Source organism: Cydia fagiglandana, chromosome 5 (assembly GCF_963556715.1).
Source record: "Cydia fagiglandana chromosome 5, ilCydFagi1.1, whole genome shotgun sequence".
Lineage (NCBI taxonomy): Eukaryota > Metazoa > Arthropoda > Insecta > Lepidoptera > Tortricidae > Cydia > Cydia fagiglandana.
This window is the reverse complement of record NC_085936.1, coordinates 11,929,182-11,948,462: the sequence shown is the minus strand read 5'-3', so window position 1 is coordinate 11,948,462 and position 19,281 is coordinate 11,929,182.

Here is a 19,281-nt window from a genome sequence, read left to right as displayed (position 1 = left end):
TACGAAGCAAATATTCTTAATTACATTTGGGTACGTGACCTGTTTTGGTATGCAAAGTAAACATAATTATTATCTGGTTTGGTAGCCTTTTCGTCTTTAATTTAAGTATAATTTGCTGGTCTTTATAATGAGCGAGAACGTTGTAGTTGGAAGTAAGTATAGCAACCATTAATTAATTTGTACCTAAAATAATAGGTGTAAATTGTTTTTTTTTTCTATCTTTATATATTAAAATATTTAGGTGCATTTAAAAAATAGTTAAAAAAACGGTAGGTGAGTTTTTAATTCTGGATTAATTTTCATTTCCCGTAATGATTAACTAGTCAACCTATTTTAAATAGATTTTTCACTTCAGCAGCTCAACAAGGGTAGGTATTTACTTCGCTGCTTAAAAACATAGAGCAAAATGCGATTTGACATAATGCTATTAAAGTGACCTTACAATCGAATGAGATTTTTCTAGTTCCCTGTAGGCACGTAATCATTTGTAACTCAAGAAAATCTTGAAGTATTTGTAAAACTATATTATATAACATGACGATTAATCCAGTAAAGTAAAGTAATGATACTCGTATTTCTGCTACAGGGCATTAGGGCAGTTTTACTATTCGTACACGGGTTAGGATTAAGGGCCCGATTCGGATTTTGAAATAGATATCTATTAGATATCTTTTAGACATCACCATGATACGATAACGATATGTTTAAGATCTAACCTAAAATTTGACATTTGCGCGATTCTGGAGATACTCTTGAAGGAAATCGTTCAAGACTTAGAGATCCAATTCACATCTAATAGATATCTTACTCTATCTAACGTAAAAGTGACATTGGTTGCCCGAATTGCGCTGCAAAAGAGAACTAGTTGATATCTAAACTATAACGTATCTAGAATGGATCTAGTACGTGTCGTCTCTTGTGAATATCTTGAAGTTCGAATACGGCAGTAACACGGGTAGAGTCAACCCTTTGTTTGAATTTTATGTTTGGTCCCTCTATTTCGATTATTTTGCTGTATGTAGTACTACCTAATGTAGGCATGTCATTAGGTGGTAAATTTATTATCCCCACACCAGCTCACAAAGGCTGTCTGGTTAATCTTTATAATCAAATAAAAAAGTTTCATTTAATCCATCAGAGTGGCAAAGTAATTTGATACAAATTTCCTAATGTATACTGGTAGGCTGGATTTTTAAGTGATGGTTTTAAATAATAAATATTTTAAAGTATTCCGTTGGATTAGAATTGTAATGTTTTACAGCTATATATAGTTGAATTGTAATGTTTTATGTACGTTGGTGTTGGGAATCTTTTATGTTTCAGTCGGCAGCAAAGTTTGTTTAACCCTCGTGCCTTGAACGCCCTCGCAACGCTCAAGATTCCACGTAGATCAATTTTGGAATATTTTGCTTGCTCGTTAAACAACAGCTTTGGCCCCTTGTAAATCAAACAACTGTTCACTTTCTCGGAGCAAGAAAATACACCGCTCGATAACTAACAGGGATTTAATAACGATTAATAGCGGTCAGACGTCATTCTTTTAATTAAGTGCCTTTGAACTCTAGAAGCAGTTATTTCGGTAACGATTTATAAACGTTTTGAACCATAAAAACATTCTAAACATTGTGGAATCTTGAAGTACCTTTTTCATAACGTCTCATTTATGTACTTCAAAGCATTCTGTTAAAAACTGGGACAACAGCGTAGCTATTTTTATATAATGCTGAGTCATGAAATGCGTTACCCGCGGCATTTGATCATGGCTCATTTTGTGTCGAGTGCTTCATTTATTAAGTGTAATGTAGCGGTGTGAATTACGTGTCAGAAGGCTTTGTTAGATAAGTACCTGACACTACGCACTATACTTATACAAATGAAAAGATGTTGATATTTCTGTGCGCTACATTAAGGTGCGTCCAGATAAAAGTGCACGCAAGTTTACATCAGATTGATCGCCTAATTTGCGGAAGACATGCTAAGGGGCTGTTCATAAATTACGCCATCTATTTTTGACGATCCGCCCCCCCCCCCCAATTTGAAAGGACGTAATTTGTGAATAGCCCCTAAGCTCGCATAAAGCACTCAACAGTCTGGCGTGCGCAACGATTACGTTAGGACGCGTTCCTTTGTTTACCTTATTGTAATACCGAATTTTTGTGTTTTGCTTAGAGCATTATAATTCCGAGTGTGTAAAAAGTGATTATAATGACTATAGTATTGATAATAAGTGAAAAACTAAGTTAATTTGTCGTTTATTTTCGTGTAAACACAATTTTAGTGGTTTTATCGAACTACCCTCAATTTGTGATTATGAGTGATTCGGGCGAGGAACCGGCCCCGCAGCCGGCCTCGAGTGCCGAGATGACCCCAGAATCAATCAGGAAGGTTATCATGGGCTCCGAGGGGTCCTTTCCTCAAGGAGATGGCGAGATGGACTTGCAATGGGATGAAGGCGATTTGAATGTCGGTAACCAAAGCGGTGTGGTGCCCGAGCTGAACTCTGCGGACCAGCGACGCGATAAGCGACGGTTAGAGGCGGAGGAAGGTGGTGATGATGATGGGTTTACGGTCGTATCTAGGAATAAACGTAGAGATGTTCGTCGCTCTCCCCCTTCGATTAGTCCTCTACCGAAGTCTGATGATATTGTCTATGAGGTTTCAGTTAGCTCCAAGAATGTTCTCCCGAAACAATTCGGATTTGCAAAGATATTGTTGAGTCATAATGTGCAGGGCGTCTTAAGAGTAAAATATAAGAGTCCTTACAAATTACTGATCAGATTTAATACCGATTCTAACGCAAACAGTTTCTTGGAGAGTGAAGTTGCGCAGAAATATGAGTGGATTTGTAGAAATACTAATGAGTTGCCATTCTGCTACGGGGTAGTAAGGGATATAGATTTTGAGGTTGAGGAAAAGGATCTAAAAGATATTTTTGTGTGCGATTCGGATACAGAGATTCTAGCCGTCAAACGATTAAACAAAAGAGATGAGCAGGGCAAGTGGGTAAAGTGTGAAACTGTACGTATTTGTTTTCGAGGGTCAATCCTGCCCCCTTACGTTAAGGCGTATGGATATCGTATGGCGGTAGATTCGTATAAGTATCCAGTCACGCAATGTTCGAAATGCTGGCGATTTGGCCATGTCAGTAATTTTTGTCCATCCAAGGTACAAATCTGTCCTAAATGCGGAGAAAAGCATGAAAATTGTGAAACAAGGAAGTTCCAATGCGTGAACTGCAAAGGAAACCATTTATCTTTGATGAAAAGCTTATGTCCCGCATTTTTAAAAGAGAGATCCATTCGCATATTTATGGGGCAAAACAATTGCGCATATAAAGTAGCCTTAAAGAAAATCAACGAGGAAAAAAAACAGAATACTGATGTAAGCAGTGGCTTCCAGGCGAGAGAAACACTTCTAATGAATCCTAATCCCCCAGTATTTTCAACTGGTGAATCCTCGAAGCCTTCTTATAGAGATATATGTGCTGGGGCTTCGGTTAGTAATTATAATTTTGAAGAAGAGCACACTGAAAGCGAATTAGAAGAACCCCAAAATAAGAATATTGGAAGCAAACCCAAAAAACAAAGTGACAAAAAAAGCCGCAAATCGAGGAGAAGAGAGAAACTTAATATGAGTGTCGATGAATCATCCGAAACAGAAAGTACCCGACCTCCAATTGATGTAGTCCCCGTTCAGCAACCTCGAAGAACTCGCAAAGAACGAAAGTCCTTAATAGATAGGTTTCTAGACAAGGTAAAGGAAGTAATGTCAACGGAGGGAGATCTTGAAAATAAAATTAAGGTATTTATGGAATTTATCTGGAGCGAGGTTAAGAATTTTGTTCAGAAGTATTTCACTATAGAGATGTTGTTAAAGCTATACGAAAATATCAATAATGGCCAGTAACACAATAAAAAAGGATTTGATAAGCATCTACCAATGGAATGCTAACAGTTTAAAACCTAAAGCTCGAAACTTTGAACTATTATTACTACAAGATAAAATTCATATGGCATTTGTGAGTGAGACTTGGCTTTCTACTGAAACTACTCTCAAGTTTAATGGATATAACGTAGTTAGAGCAGACAGGTCCGATTCTTATGGTGGCCTGTGCGCCATCATACACAGATCAATAAAATTTTCACATAGACCTTATAATGTAACGAATCCTCAAATGCAAGTTATGATTATTGAAATATTTAATATCCCTGGCCTTAAACATATTATATCGATATACTGCCCTCCCTCCGTAACCACTAATCAGCATGATTGGGACTCAATCTTCAGTTTTGTTAAATCAGAATGTCTCATATTTGGTGATATGAATGCTCATCACGCCCTGTGGTCATGTAAATCCGATCGGAGAGGAGAGGCTGTGTACAAAGCTATGTTTGATAATGATTTCGTGTGTCTAAATGATGGGTCACACACTCGCATAAAATGGGTTAATGGCAGCCTGCAGACATCTTCACCTGACATCTCATTCGCTTCAACGGATATTGCTACTAATGTTAGCTGGCAGACTTGTAATGAAAACTTAGGTAGTGATCATGTGATATTAAAGATGAACTGTGGTTATATCCGATCTAAAATGTTTACCAAGAAGAGGAATTATAAAGAGGCTAACTGGGTGGAGTACAATAAAGAAGCAGAAACAGTGTTTGATGTTTTAGTGAGTGATGACGTTCAAACTACTTATGATATATTTTTGAAAAACATCCAATCATTAGCTGATAAACATATACCTTGGATCAAAACAAGTGAAGACCCTTCATCAAAATTTCGACCTAAACATTATTGGAATTCAGAAATCTCCAAAGCTGTAGCAGAGAGACGTCTAGCCCTGGCAAAGGTGCGACGTAATCCTACTCCATCAAATCTTTCTTGCTGGCAAAACCAGGTGTCAAAAGCCAATGAACTAATAAAAAGGGCTAGCTCGAAAGCGTGGAAAGATTTCTGTACGAGCATCGACCATGAATCATCACCTACTACCATGTGGAGGAAAATGAGATGGATGAAAGGAAACTCTGGAGGCCGGGCTGGAGTCGATCCCGATAACGCCAGGAATCTGCTACATTCGTTGACCCCGGATAGTGTTGCTGAACCGGACCCGTCCTTTTCTAGTGTACAATCTTCTGTGTTAGAAATCCCGATTACTCTCCCTGAATTACTAAATTGTTTAAAAAAGAAGGATACTTCTCCAGGAGTTGATAACATATCTTATTCTATGATTTTTAATCTTTCAAACAATGGTAAATTAATGTTGCTCAAAATATTTAATCTCATAATTCAGACTGGGGTTGTACCGGATCAGTGGAGAGATGTCCAAATAGTCCCTATACTTAAGCCGGGGAGGGACCCCGGCTTACCATCTTCTTTACGTCCGATTTCTTTAATGTCTTGTCCATGTAAAATTCTACACTTGATTCTTATGAAGAGAATTGAATGGTTTGTGGAGAGTCGGGGTCTACTTCCCAGCTCATCGACTGGTTTCAGACGGTCACAGTCTTGTTTGGATAATTTAGCTTTACTTACATCTGATATTCAACAAGGATTTGGTAATAAACAACCTACTGTGGCTTGTTTTCTCGACATCGATAATGCATATAATAACATAAATATAAGTTCATTAATTAAGATTTTACAAAGCATAAGCGTAGGTAATAATTTATGTAAATATCTATGGAATTTCCTTTCTGATAGGCGCTGTAGAATCATTTTGAATTGTGGAGGTAACCCTTTAATTAGACATACTCACCAAGGATTAGCCCAAGGAGATCCCATCTCTCCTCTTTTATTTAATATCGCAACCATGGAAATAGGTAATAGTATTAATAATGTTTGTATTTCACAATACGCTGATGATTTCGTGTTGTATAAAACAGTGGAAAGAGGGCGTACTTCAGATACAGTTAGTGTTCTTCAACTTTCTATTGATTGTTTGATTGGATGTCTAGAAAAAGTTGGCTTGTATCTATCTGAGAATAAATCAAAAGTATGTGTTTTTAAAAGATCACGAAAAGCTGTGAATGTTAACATAGTTGTTAATGGCAAATCTCTCGAGGTGATTGGTAAAGCTAAGTATTTAGGATTATGGTTGGATTCAACCTTGAGATGGGGGCTCCATATAAAAGAGCTGTGTGAAAGAAATTACAAACATATTAATATTTTAAAGGTTCTAGCGGGTAGGTCTTGGGGAGTTCACCCTAAACATCTCAGGCGCCTCTATATATCTCTCATAAGAAGTCGCCTGGACTATGGTAGTTTTATTTATGGAAGTTGTGCTGTTTGTCATTTACGGAAATTAGATATTTTACAAAATAGAGCTTTGCGTGTGTGCGGAGGCTTCATTCGCAGTACTCCTGTTATAGCTATGGAAAGTGAACTCTCCATTCCTCCTCTGGTTGTGCGACGTTATTGGCTGGGTTGTAGATTTTTGCTAAGAATAAGATCAAGATCAAACAGCCCCATTATTTCCGCGTTACAGAGCATTTTGGCTAAACGTAATCTATTCTCTGATAAAAATTTTCCTTTGTTAGCAAGCATCTATGATGAGTGGAAAGATTTACCTGTGCATCACTGTGACAAATTGGATATGTACTCTTTGAACACGTGGGTGTCCTCGGTCAACACCAGGTCATGTATAAAGGATAGCATTGCTTATATTGATGTTCCTAAGCGGCATCAACAAAATGAGGCTTTAAGAAATTCTACATTGAGAGTGCTCACTGAGCAGTATATCCAATTTTATAAAATATACACTGATGGTTCGAAATGTGTACAAGGTGTTGGAGCAGCTCTGTTTGATCCTCAGTGCAATGTTTCACTCATGTGGAAGCTTCATGATGACGCGTGCGTTATGCGAGCTGAACTTGTAGCTATTAAAGAAGCTCTATGTTATGCAAAGAATCTAGATAATAGTGCTCCAGTTGTAATACTGTCTGACTCAAAGAGTGCACTTCAACACCTTAATCGTTGTGTTTATGGACAAAGAGGCATGCCTATTGCGTATGAAGCTCTCCAGTTAATTCATGAGTTTATTTGTAATGATAAGGTTGTTAAATTACAGTGGATTCCTTCCCACGTAGGGTTAGCAGGAAACGAGGCAGTAGATCAGCTTGCTAAAACCGCTGTAATGGATGGCTCTGTACTAGATTCTATACCATATCCAAGTGAAATAATTCCCAGAATTAAAAAAAGATGTTTACAGAAATGGGAATACCATTTTGGTGAACAAGCTTTATCAAGGGGTGTAGGAATCTGGTACAGAACAATCCAAGCTAGACCCTTGTGGATACCCTGGTTTGATTCTGCCAATCTCGCTAGAAAAGTGTTAGTCTCAGCATTCCGAGTCCGGTCCGGACACATCCCTACAAATAAGTTTCTGTGTATGATGGGTGTTAAACCGTCACCTCTGTGTCTAGTCTGTCAGAGGACTGATGACTTGTCTCACGTGTTGTTGGACTGCGTCCGGAATTCGGATTTGAGAAAAAGAATTTTTGGTAGTTTGGGTTCCATGCACAATGGACAGATCAATTGTTGGTTGGCAGAACCTTTGTCTGATAATGCAATCAGTGTTTACCACTTTATTGATCTCTCCCTTGAGTAGGCAATTATGAAAGCACCCATGAGGCTGACATGTTCACCCAGAGTGTCCAAAGCCTCTATAAAAATTAGATTTAAAAAAAAAAAGCACTCAACATACTTACAGCGAACTACTGTACGCACTTGCAGCGCATTCACTAGATTAGGACACACCTTTAGACTCGCAGTCACGTGATTCAATTGCATAGCAAATACGTGTATCAGTTGAACTAATTAGTTTGGTGGTAAGTATCAAGCCGGATACTCATTAGCGAGCCGTAACCGTAACCGTTGCATGTACTGTAACCAAAAAAACATAGTGTGTACGTGGTTCGCAGGTTTGCACAAACCAAGGTATGCGAATGATCGGTAAGTGGGGTGAATATCGCTCAAGAGGATAATGGAGCAAAGAACTCTGAGCAAACCTTTAGTACCTGATCCTGTCTATACTTATATGTATGTATATAGCAATATCACTAGCTCGGAACTTATTAGTGACATAGCTATATGGTTGCACGATTACATAAAGTCGTTCTGAGATGCGGCTCGTTCGACTCAGCAAAATAAACATAATACATATATCCTTTAATTTTAAGTATTATTACGTAACCGGGTGTGGCCTCTAATACGACCAAAAAATTAAACTGTAGGCTATTTATACTCGTCAAATTGACCAACATTTGTTCAACGACTTTTAAAAATAATTACGACTTTAGATTTCGTATTTTTCATACATATAAATATTGTCTTCAATATACACCGTCATCAGTGTAATTGACGTTGCTTGTCACGTTTAAACAAAACAAAATTCGCAATACATTGCTTCTTAGAATAAACATTAAAATGTTCTAAAAATAAAAATAAAATTCTAACCTAAGACCCTATTTGAATAAAGATAATTTTTAAGAAAAAAAAACCGACTTCTATGGGGCCCGGTGAAAAATTATGGTAGATGGTGCACTATGTAGAAAAGGAGGTAAAACCAGTACTTTCTAGTAGCATTTCGTTTCCGTAAGGGTCGTAGTTCTAGCCTAACCTAACCCACTTCTCTGATTGCAGTTCGGTTCTGTGAGGATCGTAATTCGAACCTAATCAAACCAACTTTTCTAGTAGCATTTCGTTTCTGTAAAGCCCGTAGTGCTAACCAAACCTAACCCACTTTTGTTTGGTCTGTGAGGATCGCAGTTCAAACCTAACCTAACCTACTTAACGGCGCATGCCGTGCGGTGTACGGGGGTATGAGCGGGAGGGGTTTGGCATCATCATACTATATACCTACATTTTATGGTAGGTAATCATAACGGTTTATTTAGTTTAGGTATCATAGTGATTTTCCGGGTCAAGGTCCAGGTCTCTGAGTCCGAGTCCGGGTCTGAGTCAGGGTCCGAGTCCGGGTCCGAGTCCGGGTCCGAGTCCGGGTCCGAGTCCGGGTCCGAGTCCGGGTCCGAGTCCGGGTCAGAGTCCGGGTCCGAGTCCGGGTCCGAGTCCGGGTCCAAGTCCGAGTCCGAGTCCAGGTCCGGTTCCGATCCGGGTACGAGTGCGGGTCCCAGTCCAAGTCAAAATCGAAATTCGAAATCACCAAACGTGTACTATGCGTCGTTGAAGAGTTCTGTTCTGATCATCATCAGCAGTTCCACTTCATCAAATGCGACAGTTTTTAATGTAAATGCTTGATTTTATTATTTTTTATTATTTTTTTATTATTTTATTTACATGGAGAACCAACAGCTATAACTATGCTAATAACAACATCAATAGTGACACAGAGCCAATTATAGGATCTCACATTTATGATGAAAATACAGAAAATTCTATACGTATGCCTTTAAGATTTGAGGAGTTCCCTCGATTCCTTATGGATCCCATCATCAGAACTCGAGCTTGACAGAAATGTGGCTTAAAAACTAAACTTGCTTAGCAAACATAACGAAGAGGACAAATCGCCAAACGTGAACTATGCGTCGTTGAAGAGTTCCGTTCTGATAATCATCAGCAGTTCCACTCCATCAAATGCGACAGTTTTGAATGAAAATGCTTGATTTTCTGATGAAAATACAAAAACCTCTATACGCATGCCTTTAAAATTTGAGGAGTTCCCTCGATTTCTCATGGATCCCATCATCAGAACTCAAGCTTGACAAAAATGTTGCTTAAAAACTTAACTTGCTTAACAAACATAAGGAAGAGGACAAATCGCCAAAGGTGAACTATGCGTCGTTGAAGAGTTCCGTTCTGATCATCATCAGCAGTCCCACTTCATCAAATGTCACGTTTTTGAATGTATATGCTTGATTTGTTGATAAAAACACAAAAATCACTATATGTATGCCTTTAAGATTTGAGGAGTTCCGTCGATTCCTCGTGGATCCCATCATCAGAACTGGATTTTGACAAAAACGGGACCAATCTGTATGCATATACATGCAATCAAAAAAATATTTTTTAAAATCGGTCCAGTAATGACGGAGATATGGAGTAACAAACATAAAAAAAAAAAAAAATTAATAAAAAAAAACATACAACCGAATTGATAACCTCCTCCTTTGGGATTTGGAAGTCGGTTAAAAATACAAGTCATTTTTAAAAGTCGCTGGTTGCAAAAGTGGGTCAGTTGGAGGAGTACAGCCTAACAGTTTATTTTTTTTCTCGTATTACAGGACACAGCCGGTATATTCGTAGTAATATATTTTGTGAGTGACTTATAAATATTACAGACACGTAAGCAAACAGATAGGTACCCATAAAGTGCCGTGGCATTTTCTCCCGCGTTTTATCAACTCTGCTCGATTAAACACATACATAACATAATTTTCACCAAACGTACCTACCTAATCGAAATTCCAGCTCAATGGGCGTACAACGCCAAGTGGCAAAGTTTGAGTAGGCTATTCTATTAGGCAATTTATATTTTGGAATTGTATATATGTATTAGTGAGGTACCTACAGTCGCAATCAGATATATGAATCAAATATCTGAACTTGCACTCTAGCACAATAGAGGCGTGTTCAGTTATTTGTAGGCAACTTGGCCGCTCCAATATATCTGATGGCGACTGTATCTACATAAAGATTTGTAAACGTTCGACCATCTTGTGGGTATCAAACACAAAATATAAACAGTTTATTCTATTTTAACGGTAAGTGTGTGAAAAGCAATTCAGTGCGTGTCCGTACTATAAATAGTGACGCGAACGTAAATTGACGGACTCCATCAATCATGTAGCATCCGTCGTCGGCAGAATCGGAATGTAATCACAGATTTCATATGTTTGGAATAGCTGTATAAGTTAAGTATATAATTTTAAAAGCCAAACCACATGAATTCATGTGAAAAAAAGTATTATTCCGCGTTTGCCTACTAAATGTAACACATGAAGCAAATATTTTTCATTTCTCATGCTCTGAAAGAGGGTCATTGTTGTTGAAAGGTGTGCAGAAAATTATAAGTTTCTGGTTTTAGGTTCCAAGTACAGTTTTATATTTTTTTTTTACGATAAGCAATTGAAATTTGGGTTTTAAATGGATTTTTTATACAATTTCCATTGTAATATTTGACTCTCAATTCCATAAATAACTATACTTTAGCCTAAATTGTTGATTGAAAGTACCCTAAAAATACTATAAAAATGTATAGGTACTTAGTCATGTTTTAAAAAGAACACATGCATTTTACATTCCTTGTATTCGAAATGAAAAGAAGAGTGTTTAACTCAGGTGAAAGGCATCATTCCAGCCTCGGACTATTGGCGCTCTCACTGAGTTCGAGCGCCAAACTATCTCAGAGGAAATGAGTGCCTTTCATCCCTTGGTTAACAATTTACTATTAACGTTACTTAAGAAAATTCTGTGACTGTGAGTAAGTAACACGATATTACTAGTAAATTCCTGGCCCGCGTATTTCACCGTCTCGGCAATTGTCAACTGACAATTAGAATTCGCCGTACATTCCTGACTCGAGGAGCAAAAAGGGTTGTAGGTGCCTTTGCCATTGTGACTTGTAGAATAAGAGCTATCTCCGTAACAAATGCTTCCGAAGTAACAAATGAATCCGTGCTTATTTTGTTTACCGCAACTGTTTCTGTGTTTCGAAACACGTGGATTTCTGTTTCTGAAACCGTGTTTCTAAACAAAATGTTTATACCTCTAGTGAATACGCACCTTAAGATTGCTGTGAAACGTTTCGGCAACTTTATTTGAAATAAGTTATTATTCCGAAGGCGTGTTGTAAACACATGTGTATCAACTTCAGTAATAAATTAAAAGAACCCCAAATAGCACTGCAGGCGCTCGTAAACTTTTGTTCTGTACGTATTTAAAACTCAATAAATAATTTACCTACCTGAATCTATCTCAAACAACAAAACTGGTTTGCATTTTTTTTTTATTGATAAGTTCCAAAATAATTGAGAGTAGGTAACTGTCAATTAACTATATTCTTTTGTGTACGTGTAGGTATGTATAATGCCCATGTTTTGTAGGAGATATTTTTAAACAAGACTTTTTTTTTGCTTTATTTAAGGGACAGTTTTGAATAGTACCTACTCCCAGTTATTAATATAACCAATTAAACAATAACGACATTGTCGATAGCGATATCAGATCTAATGGAATCATTAATGACTTTCGAGTCCAATCACGAACGTTACCCTCAAGTGGCCCAAAAACTTACCTAATAGTTATCGGAACAACTCGATTACTCCTTTGCAGACTTTTCAAAGGAATATCTAATATCCTTTCAATTTGATATAAAGCTCACGTATTTTAGGGAATATTGAAACAGACTAACCTAAATGGCAAGATCGGAGCTATGAACAGCCAAAAAAAATCCTAGTCGTTTCTTCGTTATATCATGTCGACGCATCGCATATAAAGCGAAACTAGCGATCAAAACTATTTATCTACACAACTTCAAAAGTAGTTCATTGTTCTTGTGGGCCCTTCAATTGACAAACGACATCATCCTAGTGTGAAATATGTATTTCGCTTTTCACCAAGACCTCACGTCACCTGATTAATAGCGGAACTGCTCGAGCGTGACGGACCTTAATATACGAAAATTAATTCTCAAGCATTACGACAGAGTACCAGTTTGTGTCAGCACTTATATTTCATGTTTGTGTAACAAACTTAAAGAGAAAACACTATTTTGTACGATATTGTTTCATTTAATTTTGTATACATAATTCAATCTACGAGTAATTACGAGTATATGTACTAATATTAGGTAGGTATAATGTACGAAGATGGATGTAATAGATATAACCCTTTGTTAAAAAAGGGTGAACGGATTCGAGTAACAGATTGGTAGTGCGGTGAACGGACTGGCGGGTTACCAGATTTGATTAGGATTTTCGATCAGTACGTTCGTAATCCGTAGTTAAAAGCCAGTATTAAAAAAGTTTGTGTCACGAATACGTTATGTTAACTTGATGTTATCTATGTATATTATACAAAGCAGATTTTTAGTTCATTCAACGGCCTAGTGTTTGAAAACTAACAATTAAGGAAATCTTAAATACTATACTCTGTATCTTTCTAGTATTTTATGTAACCGTTGTTTAAGAGAGGTCAAAAAAGGCTAGCGGCGTGAGTAACAATTTGAGGCGAAGCCGAAAATAGTTAATAAACACGCCACGAGTAATAACATTTGTTGGGGCTTCCGGCGCTTCGTTTTCTACGGAAAGTACCACGTGATCACCGATAAGCCATCATAGAATTACATGTCGGACGCCTCGTCCTCGGCTCGGGCCCGGCCCGGTCTACCGTGAGTCATCTTTAATACTAACTTTACGCTGGGGATATCACTTTCCCTAAAATCAATAATAAAAATTTAATTTATTAAGTAGGTACCATAATTATGTTAAGCTGTATTTATAACAACAATGTTAGACTTATTAATTTATTAGTCTTTCATAGTTTTCACTATATTTTAACTTAATAAAAAAACAGATATTAAACAAACTAATGATCATAAGTCTAAACCTAAATTAGCCTGAGGCATTGTTAGGATACTGGCCGCGTTCCCCCTCTGCACAGGTGAGTTTTGCGCAAAAATTCGCCAGCTCGCACCATAAATAAATAAATACTAGTAGGGGCCCGCCAGAAACTGAAATTTGAATTTAAAAGGTAAGATATATCCGCAACACAGGCTTCGTCAGGTGACTACAAATGCAAATCAGCAACAGTCCCAAACAATCGTCGCGTCACGAATGGTAACTTACCGCGAAATTCATTCTCTAAAATGTTCGACTGAATTTCATTCTCAATGTTTAATGAAATCTGGCAACATCTTAATTGTCCTTTTATGGCTAAAAGCGTCAATATTGGCTTAACCAAGGAGACGTGTTGATCTACGGATCCCTTTGAATTCACTGACGTTTCGCCATCGCTGATCTGATTTATTCTAAATATACAAAATGTAATCTAATCTATTCTGTTTTAAAAGGGGTTTATTATACAAATTGTCGGTGTCAGCGATTGAGATTTTGCTATTTATTTTAAAAAGTAGGTAAACAAAAATGAAGCAGTGAAAGTATAAACAGCGGAAAATGCTACCCTGCTACCTGCATGCATTGATAAGTCAAATGCAATACGGGCAAAAATAGCCGACGAGGAATATTGGGGATGGAAAAACATTTTTTTTAATACAGTTGCTCAAAAAGTGCTACTTTACGTAGCTGTTTAGCGTGCGGAAAGTTGGTTATCTCGAACTAGTGCTTTTTACTTTTCCAATTTTTTTAAATTTATACTTGTTCCAATTCACGACTACTTATTGATGAGTGTTAATATTAGTTTCCTTTAAACGTCGTAATCAGCATAAAAACCTACCGTTAATGTAAGAATACGAAAAATATTACATATTTCATATTTAATTACTTACCTCTTCATCATTATAACACGTTTATTTTTTAATATTCAATATTGAAAATTCCGTTCTTAATAAGTTGACTGAATGGAACGGAATAGCTGCCAAACGCCCATAGATATAATATACTTAAAGACGACGCCTAACCGAGCTGTCACTGTTACCACTTTTGTTTAGTGTACGATTAACAATGTTTTTCTTATTTTTTCGCAACTGTATTAAAAAACGTCGTTCGATACACGTGCGGAAATGTCATTCTTCACTCGTCCCGAGTCTTGCCACTCGCCTGCGGCTCGTGGCAAGATATCTCGGTACTCGTGAAGTAATGACATACCTTCCGCACTAGCATCGAAATGTACTATTTCCAATCGTTGAATCCGAATCCATGTTCTCTCTGTGAGCTGTGTTTAAATTAAAAGGTGTGTTTGTTAATTAAGCAATTGAATGATGAACAATGAAAATACCTAACAAAGTTGGATCGTTTCATCAATGAATTAATTCTTAATTAAAGGTAAAACAAAAACAAAACGACAGTATCTTCAGTATGATTCGTTTTTGCTCTCGCATAAACAGAAACAACATTTTAACGTTCACTACCAGCAGTTATAGGTACGGCTAGGCTAGGTCATACAATAGCAATACCAAAAGCTTTTAAAATTCTGATTTAATTGTGAATATGGAACACTGCACTCTGGACTGTGAAAAACCATGTAGAACAGAGTTGGCATGTTAAGCAACGTCATTACCATCACTTCTGTTATATAAATAAGTATGCCATTTTAAAGGATATCAGAAAAGTATTGGAAATATAAATATTACTAGTAATCTTTGTAAATGATATAAAACTCGTCACATCAAAGGAAAATCACCCATGTTTTTCTGAGGGCTTACTGGGGTGATGTCTTATGGAAATCATAATTTGTATTCCGGTCAACTGCTTTAACTGGCTTAAGCATCGTCCTCTTCTAATCTATTCGAACTTTGCCCTTATGATGACAAAATAAAAGTCAATATTATTGGGAGATATCTAATCTCAAACGTAACCAGGCATCCGCAATTTCCGGTATACATATTTCCGGTCGCTTTTGGTTTATCTTTGAGCCAATTAGTTTTCGTATTGGATTGCAGTTTGGGGAATAGTAAATAAACCAAACTTCGAAAATCACGAAACGGCTTTCAGTAGCATTTAGACACATAGGTGCCCGTTTATGATCATGAACATGTAGGGATACATTATACATTAAGGATTTTTATTTAAGGCGTTGCTATATTTTTAAACTATGATATAGTGAAGTACAGACCATGACACACCGGCTGAATTGCACAAATGCACACTCGTAAATAGCAAAGAAGAACCTACGAACATTATAAATAAAATAAATAAATATTGGGGACATCTTACATAGATCGACCTAGCCCCAAACTAAGTATAGCTTGTACAGTCATCAGCAATAGTATCTTACACAACTAGGGCCGCAAAAATATATGACGCGCTCTTATTGCGCTCCAAATAAGAACGTGTCACATATTTTTGCGGCCCTAGTTGTGTAAGATACTATTGCTGATGACTGTACTAGACGTGTGCGCCGCGCCGGCGCGCCGCCGCCGCAGGGCTTTTTCACCACGCCGCCGCCGCCGATAAATGATCGGCGTGAAATCGGCGTGACCTTGAGTGTTGTTAATTAGCTATTCTAAGTTGGTTTTTGGATTACAATATAGATTTTTTGTATTACTTATGTTACGGTTGTCAAATATACATCAATCATTAATTAAATGAACCTGAATAGCCAGTTGCAGAAACTATTAGACACACCAATTAAAGTAACTGAGTAACCCTAAGTATTCACCGTCAACTGTTAACGAACGAAAGAAGACTGCTGCTAGTGCTGCTTATACCTTGGACAGCTAGAAGAACAAACTTCTCCATTCTGAAAGAGCTCTATATCGCCACTCATCTATTCCAAACATGCCATGGGTGAGCCCTTAGTTTCTTCGGATATATTATCCAACGCATGATGTGGAGAAACACATTAATTTTAGCCGAATGAATGGCAAACGTGCTCGAGTTGGAGCATGCGTGAGATGGTCGAACGCTATGAAGACGTCGGCTTGCAGCAGTCTGCACCGTGCAGTCCATACGGCTTATGACTGCACGAAATGGAGACAAATTACATGTGGTCGCGAGCTTCAGCAATGAGAAAACGAGAAAGAAGATACGTCTCAGTGAGCCTGGTGCTTGTACGACAAGAAAACCATTAAAAAGAAGCCATAGCAGTGTACTATGTCTAGCAAATGTCAAAGATATATGAAGTTCTGTTTTGTAAAATAAAAAGTACGTCATTTTTAATAGGATAAGCCATGGAAAGCTTGAGAAAACGAAGAGTTACAGATTGGATCGAAAGTCATTGGGAGAAGGAAACCTCTTAATGAAAGCCAGTTACTACTACTACTCAAATCAAGTTATTATACCTATCCTATATTCATTTACAATCCCTATTTTACTAACAGCATATTCAAATTATACGTAATTCATTGACCAGCAACCCGCATTGATCAAATTTTCAAGAAAACCAACAAATTAATGATTTTTCTTAAGAAATTTGAAGGTCAAGGTCACGCCGATTTCACGCCGAAAACACGCCGCCGCCGCTGATTTTTTGGCAAACGCCGCCGCCGACCATTTTTTAATCGGCGCACACGTCTAGACTGTACTATAGGTGCTAGGCGACGATATAAACATATAGATATAGATAAATACATACTTATATACATAGAAAACAACCATGATTCAGGAACAAATATCTGTGTTTATCACACAAATAAATCCCCTTACTTGGGATTCGAACCCAGGACCATCTGCTTCGCAAGCAGGGTCCTACTAGGCCAGACCGGTCGTCGATTATAATGACCCAATTTAAATACCGTAGCCCATTGACGCATTTGCAACTCCATGGATATTTGTTTTTTTTATCTGTACTTTTTTTGAGTAGCTTACTAAATAATTCCAAAGCCATTAGCGGAAGAAAATCCTCTAAAACCCGCTGTGCTTCTTTAATGGTTCCAAGTAAGGATTTACGTTTACCATCCTGCCGATGGCGAGTGGAAAGCAAAGTTTATTAGAGAATTATCTTTAGGTAATCTGTACTCTTATTTTCTGCTCATTTTTTTTTCTTTTGTTGTTGTTTACTATTTTAGAGTATTTTTTCGTTTAAGATTATTTAACCCTTTACCTAATATTATATGATCTGTGCCTTTTTTACCAGGCCGCGACGAACAAGCGTGTCTAAGTAATTTATATCAATTTCCAACCGTATTGAATGTACAACAAGACAAGAAAAACAGGCAATAAATTCTACGCTCATAATTTTGCGAATAATTATGTACAAGCGTCTCGTTTCACGTCTTAAAAAGTTATAAAAATAATGGGTTGCAGTTGAAACTCATTCCACTTACACTGTTTTACACCTATTTCCAATGGTTTTTAGATGTAAAACTGATTAGTTTTTCAGACACATGAAAACATTTGTATTGAATGGAGCTTAAGTAGCTAAACGCCGCTGGAATTGAGATCGAAACGTGAGAGTTTGTTTGAGAAGGAGATCCGATCAGCCAGGATTAGGTTTTCTGATAAAAGAATATCTATAAGATTATATAACGTTTTATGTAACCGAAAAAGATATTGTGACTGAGAAACGGTGTGCACATAAATAGAAAGGTGCTATTGAATATCCAGATATTCCCGTAAGATGTTCATTGTATGAAAATAAAGATTAATATTAATAGAGCTATATTTGGTTCTAACTGGAACTGGAATGGAACCTGAGTCACAGAATAACTAATAACTACCTGAGTAGATGGTCAGACATTCGGATACGATAATTAACAGAAACAGCTACAGAACTTTAATGTCGTTAGTGGTTCATTCCTATTTTATGCTGACCGATACGTTTCCAAACTAATATTTATTTTTGAAAAAACCATTTCAAGAGAGTCTGTTAAGTGACTAAACTTTTAATACTGAAAATGCTAGAAAGTTAATTATAGGAGGGTATTTAGCTCAGCGGATAAGCAATTGCTACCCAGAGGGACAATGCGGCCAGCCTTCTGGGCATTACCATGCAGTCATGATAGGACAAGTTTTAATTTAATTTAAGTGTTTCAGAAATAGATTGATTCTGAAGAAGGCGTGAGATGTTTGCTGATTGTAGCTGACATATTGCCTTAAACAATATATGCAAACTACATAGGTAACTGTACATACAATTACATTAAAAGTTAAAAATTGACCTTCAATCCTAATAAATCGTAAAAACTTGTTGAAAAATATAATTATTGACACTAGTGGAACCATTATAGTAATATTACAAACACCTTAAACTGAAATTAAAAAATACAACATGAGTTGCCTTGCTTTTAAAATATTCTAGGCAAAGTTTCATAAATATAAGTTCTTTATTGTGGAAATAACAAAACAATCAACTAGTTAAGGTGCAGTGAGTTCAGAAAACGGAGTTTTTTAAAAGCCGTAGCTCTTTTTTGGATCACAATACGGCTGCCATACATTCAATTAGCAAACTTGAGGGCTTTTTCTAGTGAGTGGAGTGATTAGAATCCTAAGTTTTTGACTTTTGCTCGATAGAAAACGATCACGAACATAGGTCTAAAACGGACTTTAAAGATTCGTAACAATTTGTGCACAAAAGATAGAAATATGAAAACTGCTTCTATGTACGCGCAATTGTATGCTTGAACGACTACCAGGATTACTTTTTTTTTTAATTTCACATTCACTAAATAAGTTCGAAAATATGATATCAGCGGTTCCGTGCACG